The sequence below is a fragment of the Gadus macrocephalus genome, chromosome 4 (assembly GCF_031168955.1).
Source record: "Gadus macrocephalus chromosome 4, ASM3116895v1".
Classification (NCBI taxonomy): Eukaryota; Metazoa; Chordata; class Actinopteri; order Gadiformes; family Gadidae; genus Gadus; species Gadus macrocephalus.
In genome coordinates this window covers 19745466-19756641 of record NC_082385.1, presented here as the reverse complement: position 1 = coordinate 19756641, position 11176 = coordinate 19745466, and the positions used below count along the sequence as shown (strand labels likewise).

General features: G+C 39.8%; 2 long non-coding RNA genes across 2 annotated transcripts; one reads left to right on the top strand and one right to left on the bottom strand.

Moving 5' to 3' along the window:
• LOC132456304 (uncharacterized) lies at positions 1-2887 on the bottom strand. The gene is made up of 4 exons (XR_009525414.1): positions 2837-2887; positions 1348-1427; positions 268-386; positions 1-91 (listed from the first exon to the last, which is right to left on the bottom strand). It is a non-coding gene; the product is annotated as an uncharacterized LOC132456304 (long non-coding RNA).
• A 1354-nt stretch (positions 2888-4241) lies between these two features.
• On the top strand, positions 4242-5908 carry LOC132455527 (uncharacterized). Its single transcript, XR_009525266.1, has 3 exons — positions 4242-4720; positions 5440-5538; positions 5634-5908. It is a non-coding gene; the product is annotated as an uncharacterized LOC132455527 (long non-coding RNA).
• The last annotated feature ends 5268 nt before the right edge of the window (positions 5909-11176 follow it).

Below are 11176 nucleotides of genomic sequence, written 5' to 3'. Positions count from 1 at the left end.
GCAGGCTTGGCAACATGGCATGTGTGGATGGCTGGCTTGGCAACATGGATGGCTGATCAATGGCTTCTCTCACTGCATTCTCACTCTGTTCCTGCAATTAAATCAAATTTGCTATTAAGGGTTACAGTGTGGTGTCAGAAAAACCCTTTGCCAGAAAAACAATCTACACTTTGCCAGTAATAACTGTTTATCCTCTATTAGTTTTGCCAATTATCCTACAGACCTTGAACAGCCAGGTTCTCTCTAGCCACATATGTGGACATTTACCTTTGGATGAATGTGATCCCACAACTTCTTTCTTCGCAGAAAGTTCTGTGGTCCAGGAAGAAGATCCAAAAGATCATCCCGAGAGAGGGTTTTTAAAACCCCTTCATCAACATCAGCAGCTTTAAAATTACAGGAAGAGGAAACATAATCAGCTTCACTATCAAACCATGATTTCCTTTTTTTCAATGCACCCTCATTTTAACAGCAACTGTCAAAAATGCCTATTACTCATTAAATGCCATAATGATGATCCATTAGGTTGACCTGGATGATGGTTATTAACTAATTTGACTCTGGACAGCAAAATGTGACCTTCACCAACGGATGGATGAATTTACACCAAACTCTCCCTTTAACATTAACATTATTTTGGGATCCACTCCCTATTAGAGCACCATGTCTACTTTCCATGAAAACCATTGTATTTGATACAATAAAAATACATTGCAAACTGCTCTCTATGGCATAGGCTAGGGTGGGACATGTTTCATTACAAGTTTATATCCCATCTAGATAACGTAGGCTTTTTAAATAAATCATTTAGGGCACTACCGTGGCCTACTAGATGCACTACAGACCCCTACCTAGAAGGAACAGGCAAGCAAACATGCTTTAGTATTTCAAATTTGACTACTCTACTCTACTGCATGCAAGAGTTCTCTGCAATTTGAGTTTTGAACCCCATTGCTGAGAAAGCTGTTGATTGTGACACACAGATAATATAATGAAACCTACAGAAAATATTGCTCAGAAGCAGATATGGGTAAATTTTTGCTAGAACGCAAAATCTGTCAGCTTATTATTTTGATCTCCGGTACGTTACCGAGTGGTACTATTTTTTGACAGACAGCCTGGTGGACTAGCTACTTTTGATGCAAGTCGTAGATAACGGATGCAACTAATCATCCCCAGTACTACACAAAGTAGGCTAGCTAAGTTTGCTATCTCTGCAAATAAGATGCACGTTCCTCCACGATGCCAACCGAGCCCGCACTCATGGACTCGTTTACTCTTATCTAGCCTACACAGTTAGATTAGCATGCACCCATTAATACTTTATATAAACCAAATACATTTTACCTTGTAACACAGACAGTGTTGTGACATCCAAGTCATCCATGCTCGACAGCTGCTCCGTAGTTCTCCAGCTCTGAATATCCCTGTCCCAAAAACAGAATCAAGTTCAGAAAAGCTTGTCTGGGTTAGTTACCTACAGTGGTGGACGAAGTACTCAGACCACGTACTTGAGTAAAAGTTGAGATATGTGCAAAATATTACTACAGTAAAAGTGGAAATACTCCCTTGAAACGTCGACTTGAGTAAAAGTATAAAAGTACTTGCTTCAAATGAACTCAAGTATCAAATAGTAAAAGTAATTTGGTGTAATATAGTTCCAATGTCCTGCTATGTCCTTTAAACACTGTCAAATCATTTAAGGTTAAAAAAAAAAAAACACTAACACTCATGTTTTCTACTTGTGATATTTGATACTAATATCATTTGAAACTAGAAAATGCAGATCCTGCAGAAAATATAGTGAGGTTGAAAATATGTTTTAGTAAAGTCACATAGATGTAAAGAAATGTTCAAGTGTGTGTGTGTGTGTGTGTGTGTGTGTGTGTGTGTGTGTGTGTGTGTGTGTGTGTGTGTGTGTGTGTGTGTGTGTGTGTGTGTGTGTGTGTGTGTGTGTGTGTGTGTGTGTGTGTGCAGGGACACAGCCACAGAAAAAGTATGTTTGGTACATGAGCTAAAATAAAACAACCCTCAAAAGTCAAAATCCATAATAGGAATCGGGGGGATTACTTTTCACAAGTAAGATTTAACATTACCGTACTATTGGTATAATTGGTATTGAATAATAAAACACGCCAAACCATGTGGCCTTTATCATAGCTACACGTCTGACAAAAAAACGCATGAAAATCAGTGGTATTCAGTGAGGTATGATTAATTTAATGCGCTGACAGTTCATTGCTCCAGCCAAACGGATTACACTGAGTGGAGCGGATGACCACTCCAAGATGGCAGCCCCGCGTCTCGTCAGCGCCAGTAGGCGGTAGCATTCGATGCTCCGTCTATCATATCATCATGTCTATGGTTTTGAGTACATCATCCGGGTCCTTTCGGTACTTATTTTCGCCCGATTTGAATCGGAACGGCCTTCGCATTCAAACTTAGGCTACAAGTACGGATAGTATGGATATTGGAACAACTATGTAGAAGGCACCTTGCCTCTAGCCATATAAACGGGGACAAACGCCGGATATATACCAATCATATTTCCGAATCGAATAATAATTTTAACGTATAACGTAACCGTTCAAGATTGACAGGGTGTTTCTAGGTTAAATATAATAGTTATTCAAGTACAGTAACGAATGGCTTGTTCTTCGTTACTGTCCACCACTGGTTAATGATTAACACATCAGCTATGTGGATGGCTAGCTAGCCAGAATTTTTTTAAATTGTAGCTGGCTGTTACCAAATGAATGTGAATGTGGAAACATATCCTCAGTGAAACAACATAGTCCTAAAACAATTTTGCACGACAAAGCAGCATAATACTTACGTTAAAATTGCGTTCAGTTGAAATTGACTCGTCGTCGTCGATAACTTTTCCTTACGCCCCGTGCCCACTACCTCCGTCCGTTGCGTGATCCCCATTGACTTGAATGGGGACGGACGCGCAATGCATTGTGGATCCGTCCGTTCCGTTGGAGCCTTCGGCTCAGTCAAGAAGTTGAAAAATGTTCAACTTTTTCGGCAGCGACGGATCCGTCATCCAACCAGATCGCGTATGCAAATTTAAGCACTGTGACGCGCAGTACCGCGGGAAGTAGGGGGGCTGGGGGTGCTGTCTGAGGCCCTGTCTTATCACAGAAAACGATTATTTCTAAAAACTCCGGCCAAAGTGGAGATTTCTGAAAACACCGGTTATGTGTTGTCGTGTCAACGGGGAGAAACGGGATTTTAGGTTCTGAAGCGTCACATTATGCACCAGGAAATGCTTAACGTCATGTGAGCGCCCGCTGTACCGTATTGGTCCGAATATAAACACAAACCCCATTGTAAGACAACCTATATTTGGAAAAAAGATTTGAAGACCAGATCTTGTTTTTATAAATAAATAAATTGTATTCATTGAAATAATATACGAAAATAAAAAGGCATAGAATAAAACACTGCATTGCCACTAAACAGTAGTGCAAATAGGCCGTACTGATGTGTACACCAAAGACTATTCCTGACACTCCTCTGCCCCGCTGTGGTCGCTCCGCACTGTTTCGGCCCGTGGCAAACGAGTCATCGTCGCTGCTGTCCAAGGCATTTTGAGACGCAGCATTTATTTAATGCTCATATGACCTAGTGCTGAAAAAAAGTTATATGAAAAAGTGTGAGGGGAGCGGTGGTGCGCTAAACTTGTTCTGTGAGCAGCTGGATGTGAACCATGGTGTGAACACAACGATCGATTTTCGATTTTTTTATCAATGTAGCGAGTTGCGAGTCTAGTGCAGGCTGAGTTTTTTTTCCAGCACCCCCTGCTGAGAATACGTTCCCGCGGCTATGGTGACGCGACTCGGGCTCTGACGATACTGGAAAGCGGGAAAGCGGGTCATCTTGCATCGCAACAAGCAGGAAGTAGCGGGAAGAACCCGGCGAAGCGATTTGATTGGCTGACGGATGCCTCTGCAAAGACTACTCCCCCATCAGTCAGCCACGCCTTCCCACGTCCGTTGACTGAAGGAGGTAGTGGGCACGGGGCGTTACTGCGTCAGTCCCATTTTGGCGCCGAGTTTGTTCACCTCACTGACGTCATTCAGATGTGACGGACAGTCGGCGCAGAAGATTTAAAATATTTTTATTTTTTATTTTTTTCAGAGAATCTTGAGGATTGTTTGTGAATGCTACGTTGTCTTATATGTAATAATATACATGTTTTTTACACAATTGCTTTGACGGTTAACCAATCGGAAGATCAGGAGGAAGGCCAAACAGGAAGCAGGGTAGCCCAGCAGTGAAACCCTAGAACCGCCAAAATCACAGATCAACCTCGTCAGAAGACATGTCGGTGTGGCGCTGCATGATCTGTATCATTTTTGTGGCTTTTAGATTGAAGAATCTTCTTAGCCACATTAATGTCACACATGGTCGTAATGCAGAATTTTGGGTTTTCTGTGGGATTGATGGCTGTGAGCAAGAGTTCAGAGTTTTTAACTCATTTTATCGTCACCTGAAACGAACGCATCCCCTGTATGTAACGTCTGGATGTCCACCATGTCAATGGAGAACGACACCCACATCCGCACCACCTTTATTAGAAAACTTCGGCGTATCGATATTTGGCAATTCTATGACTCCTTCCATGGACAGCTCCATGGAATCATCACCTGACCTTCTCGAACTTGGAACGCAGGACCCACCAGAGATGCCTGAGGCCCAATCAAGCAATGCAGTAAGTTTGCAGTTGAGCCTAGTTCTGCTATCTTGTCTATGTGCTGGGGGAATGTGATGTGTAGAGGTTGTTAGAATTACGAATTTGAATTTCATTTAAAAACTATATAGAGCTCGTAAGTCGCCATTGCTCATGGGACCTATGAGACCGAAAAAAATGAAGAGAATGGAGAGAAAGTAATTATTTTCTGATCCCAGTCTTTATATGCCCCGGAATACACATGTTGTTTGTGGATTTAAATGATAATTTTTCATGCAAAGAAAACTATAATTTAGCGGGTAGGAGTTTGATACGGTTAGTTTTTGTGTGGGGCACTTTGTGGACTACAACTCCCGCTGCTCTCGACACGTATGATAAACGTCACCACCACTCGCAAACAGGTCCCGCTAAATTATAGTTTTCTTTGCATGAAAAATTATCATTTAAATCCACAAACAACATATGTGTAATCCGGGGCATATAAAGACTGGGATCAGAAAATAATTACGTTCTCTCCATTGACTCCCATTCATTTTTTTCGGTCTCATAGGTCCCATGAGCAATGGCGACTTACGAGCTCTATAGGATCGAAGCTCTAAGCAGCTAATATAAGCTATCAGTTTACACTTTCAATAAATGATTTAAAATTGACTTGCTAAGTGGGATTTAAATTTAAAGTCCTATTTGGAACTACAAATGGCCAATAGCATAGCCTAAGTTGTATTTGTGTGATTTATCAGGGAGAAGCTGCAGCTCCAACATCTGTCACCGGGCCTGACATTGCCAGATCTGCAGCAGCTTTTGCCATAAGTGTTCGTGAACAATGCCACCTGTCACAGGTAAGCATTTCCAGTGTTCCACTGTACAATAGTTTATTGGATATGCTAAACATAATGGCAATCCCTTGTAACAACTTAAACATAAAACTTCACAGAGGACTGTCAACAACATCATCACAGGGGTACAGCAATATCAAGCCACTCTTCTGGAAACATTGAGGAATAAAATGAGAGAAGTATTTGAAGAACACACCGGGACATCTCAGCTTCAAGATGCAGCACTGGCTACATTTGATAATTTCATTGATCCCTTCTCCACTACTACAAATGGACTGGAAAGAGCTGTTTCAGAACATTTCAGTCCAGTGAGTCCAGAAGAAGTCGTTGTCTCTCAGACAATTTGTCGGGTCAAAAAGGGCAGTTCAAGAGTTATGGCCATACGAAAAATAAGTTTTTACTATGTGCCACTAATTGAAAGCCTTAAGCAACTTCTTTCTGATTCGCGAATCTTTACCATGTTTAATACTGTACCACCAAGAAGCCGAGAGGGATACTTATATGACTTTGTTGATGGGGATATTTTCAGAAACCATCCATTGTATTCTAGGAAGCCCAACGCATTGCAATTAATTCTGTATACAGATGAGATCGAAATATGCAATCCCCTGGGTTCTTACGCTAGAGCAAACAAATTGTTAATGGTTTATTACAGCTTAGGTAATATTGATCCCAAATTTAGGTCTAAATTAGCAGCAATACGACTCCTGGCTATTGCAAAAGCTGAATATGTGAAGAAGTGGGGTGTTGATGCGGTTTTACAAAGAATTCTGAAAGACATGGATTTACTCTATAATGGTGTTAAAATTGAAACAAAAAACGGTGATATGGACTTATATGGTGCTGTGATAGCTTTGTGTGGAGACACACTTGCCCAACATGAGCTTGCTGGGTTTAAAGAAGGGGTTGGTTTTGCGTATCGCAAGTGCAGGCACTGCGAATGTACTTTTGAAGATATGCAAACAAGTTTTGATGAGAATGAGTTTGTCCAAAGAACTCATGCGAAGCACATTAGGCAATGTTTTGAAATAGATAAAGCCAGCACAGATAATTTACAGGCCAACCTCAAAACCACTTATGGAATAAACAGAAGGAGCAGACTTATTGATTTTCCTGCATTTGATATAATCCAACAAACTCCTCAGGATATAATGCACGTAATCTTTGAAGGTTTCGCACCGATGGAAATTAAGCTTGTGTTAAAAAAACGTATTTTGTCAGGAGACATAGAATTAGATGCATTCAATTCGGCTCTTCAGAATTTTCCTTATTCACCTCTTGATGTACGTGATAAGCCTTGCCCTAGCAGTGTGACCACTTTAAATTCTAATGACAACAAATTGAAGCAAACATGTGGGCAGATGTTAATACTTAGTAAAAAAATACTACCTTTTCTTTGGGGAGATGTGGACAATGAGTATGTTACATTTATTAATACATTGATTGAAATAGTACAGATAGTACTTGCTCCCGTAATTTCTTTACAAACAATATCACAGCTCATAATTATGATCGAAAAACATTTGAATCAATTCAAACACCTTTTCCCTGAGAGTAATGTAATACCTAAGCAGCATTACATGTTGCATCTACCCAGTCAAATCAAATCCCTTGGTCCTTTGATAAGATGCATGTGCATGCGATTTGAAGCAAAGCACAGTTATTTTAAGCAGTGGGCTTCAAAATTGAATTTTAAAAATGTTTGTAAGTCACTAGCTAAACATAATCAGTTCCTTGAGTGTTGTCAGAATGAAATTGGCTGTGAGCATCCTATTTTTGCAAATGAGAGAGAATTAGGGCCTATTTCCGAGGTTGCAAATCTACAGTACATTCAAGCTAAATTTAGAGACTTTTTGGGCATGGAGATTTCAGAGAATGTTGTATCAGTTAAATGGCTCATCCTTAATGGAAATAAATACATAAGTGGGAAGTCTTTGATTATCACTCACGTGGATGATCATTTGCCTGTGTTTGGATTGGTGAAAGGCATTTTTATGGTAAATTCCTTTTTTAGTGCTTTTGAAACTATACCATATGAAACCTTAACCTTTGACAAAGATTTCTGTGCCTACAAAGTGACAATTCCCGCTCTTGCCCAAGCAACAGAACTAGTGCAGCTCATTGATCATACCTCATATTTCTCTGTTTCTTTCAAAGGAAGTGTGTTTGTCCCAATAAAATATAATCTAAGTGACATAATTGCTGACCGAAATGGCCCTAGCACTTCATGAGGTCATTATATCTATCATTATGTAATAATTGTTACTTGGTACAGATTTTTTTTATTTTTTTTTGATTATTTTTCAAAAAACGTTTGAGGAGTGGAAATCCATCCCTTTCGGGTTGTTCTTACTTTTGAAGAAAAAATAATAATTTCATTACTTGCCAAGTGGCAACAAAATATGAGGTGTCATTTAACTCTGTTACCCTGTTAGCCTACTCATGTAGTCACATTTTGTTTCAATGGAGATTCCTTTGTTTGAACCTGTTGGGGATCAATCCCTTTGTTGTGTCTATTACTTTTGAATAAAAGTTGTATTTTTCTTAAAAGAAAATGCTGTCACTCTTATATCAAGCAAGTCTTTATCACTGGATCTAGAAACAAGTTGGGTGTGGCAGGGGGAAAATATGGGAAATGGATTTTATCTTCTTTTAAGAGTAAATTGACTAAATTTAAGATTTTCTGACTAGTTGAGTCATGGAAGAAATATATTAGTTACTTTTTCTTTTGTGTGAGTATTTTTCGGAGTGCCCCCCTAGTGGTCATTGCTAGAATAACTGTGTGTGAACTGTGTGTGCACCTGACATATCAGGTCCCCACCACACCCACCCCGCCCCCTTCCACGCCTACCCCTAACCCGCATCGAAGGCCTGATGAACTTACTGGAAGTTTTATGAACTGTGTGTGCACCTGACATACCAGGTCCCCACCACACATTTAAATTACACTACACCGTTTTTCACCAGCTTCTCATTGAAATTATTATTATTATTATTATTATTGAACCTATATAACATTGGTGAAATCATCATAGTGGAGATATTTTAACGGAAATGGGAGAGTAGTGGGGCCACCATTTGAGTTGAGAAAAAACGTTGGGTTAAGAGAAGAACTGACAACTGACAGAACTGACAGCCATTTCGACGGAAGTCGTGTACTGGAGGCTTCATGGAAGAAATAAGGTAAGATTGGCATCTAGCCCCCTATATACTTATTTTTTTATTCATGTCCAAATGTGAGGACATAAATAAAGGCTAAATGCGATGTATCTACCTCGCGTGTGAGTGAAGCAGCACAGCGGGCAGCGGGAAAGCGGGATAACGTCGCGTGTGAGGCCGAAAGGGTTCTCCTGGTCGGACTATGACTGAGTTTGGAGTAGCCTACTAAAACGGAACCCTAGTTAGTTATATATATTTATTTATTTATCTATGTGAAAAATGCGAGGACATAAATAAAGGCTAAATGCGATGCATCCACCTCGCGTGTGAGTGCAGCAGCACAACGGGCAGCGGGAAAGCGGGATAACGTCCCGTGTGAGGCCGAAAGGGTTCTCCTGGTCGGACCATGACCGAGTTTGGAGTAGCCTACTAAAACAGAACCCTAGTTAGTTAGTTATATTTATTTTTTTAGTTAATAGCCTATTCATATTAGGTGTGTAAGTAATAGCCTACTTCATGTATTATTATATTATTGTCATTTATGAAGATTATGCACGTTCCTTCTACTTCAGGTAGATTTAGGAGACAAAGAAGGCTATAGGTAGGCCTAAATGTCAATAGCCAGCCTTTTGGTTTCTGCTGTTATTAGTCAGGGCTAGCTACAATATTTCATGATTTCGTTTAAATTGGACTTGAATGTTTTCACGAATAGCTAGTTAACCATGAGAGATTTATTTTTAATGCATATATTGACCATTGACACGACGGCACACATGATTTGAAAGAAAATGCTTACGCGGTCGCTCGAAGCACATGGGAAGTTAACTTTACTCACAAGCTTTACGCACGTCTTTTCGTTTTAAATAAAACTTTTATCCCTTTATCAGTTATCAGAAGAAGTTCAGAATAAGCTGCTTTATGGACATAAATCTTCATGATCCCGCCCCATCAATGATGTCCCGACGGGGCATGCACTCATTTAACATGCCCTGGGAATGTATAAATATTCTATGAAACTTAAAACTGGAGCATTTATTCGTTAGAGTTGGATTTGAACTCAATGCAGGACCACTATTGGAGTGGATTGGACGAACATTGGAACAAACATTAGACCCATCCAATTTGGATGGGCCATCTGCGCTGCGACATTGCTCCCGTAGATAAAACACGATTACCGTCTCTGTTTCGCTATCCTCTCGTTTTTTTGTAGGCTTGCTTGACTTCAAGGAACATGGTTTAGGTGTACATTAGGGCTTTGACTTTTGCCCAAAAATCATATTCGAAGTCCGTTTGTTTATTGATATTAATATTCGAATATATACATTAAATGCCTTCAGTTAGACCTGGATTGGGCTTCGTGGGTTTCTTTACCGGCGTTGCTATGGTTACCGGTCTTGTGCATTCCAACGGTTTAAATAATAATAATACATTTAATTTAGAGGCGCTGTCATGCCAAATTTGTACCGGTTGCCAAATTTGTTCCGGGCGCGTCATCCATAAGTAATCCATTCCAAACCTGCCTGGCAGCAGATGATCACGTCGTCCGTTGCCGGGCAGGTTTCAAAAAACATTCGCGCTCATGTTGCCAAAGACGAAATAACATAATACAGTTAACGGATCGCTAGATAACACTTGTTTTTACTTTATATTTGTATTGTATTCAATTGTTTAATCAAATTTAGCTAGTAAACTGAGTGTTTAAAGCGGGTTTCAAAAAAACATTCGCGCTCATGTTCTCAAAGACGAAATAACATAATACAGAAAACGGATCGCTAACACTTGTTTTTACTTTATATTTGTATTGTATTTAATTGTTTAATCAAATTTAGCAAGTAAACTGAGTGTTTAAAGCAGGTCGAGGACGAAATAGCACAATACAGATAACGTATGGATGACGCGCCCGGTACAAATGTGGCAGCCGGTGCATATTTGGCATGACAGCGCCTTTCAAGACACCCAAGGTCACCTAGACCTTAGGTTAAGCGGTGGTAGGCCTATCTAATAAATCGCTGTCTTATGAAATAGGCCTACTTCATTCACTGCCTCTTCTGTGGTCATTACAATATTATGAATAGACTGCTCTGTAATATATATATATTTGTAAATATTATAGCCTACCAGATACATTTTCAGTCGCACTACCCCGAATTATATGTAACAAGTCATGTATTCTTTTTATGTGTAGCCTACATACAATCGTTAATTTTTCTTTACATTTTCAATAGACCAAATAAATGCAAGACGACTGGAGGCATGAGCAAGGTGGCCAAAGAAAGGCTTAAATGTCGCATTGAATGACTCAGGCAACATCGTAGCAGGAGATATTCACGGCTGAAGGTGATTCCTTTTAGCCAATTTCATGGCATGCTTTCATTTCAGTAGCTTGTTAAGAAAACATTCACAAACTCTGGTGGGTTAAATTAATATATTTAAAAAACAGACAAGGTAAATATCCATATTAAATCAAATATTTCATGCATTA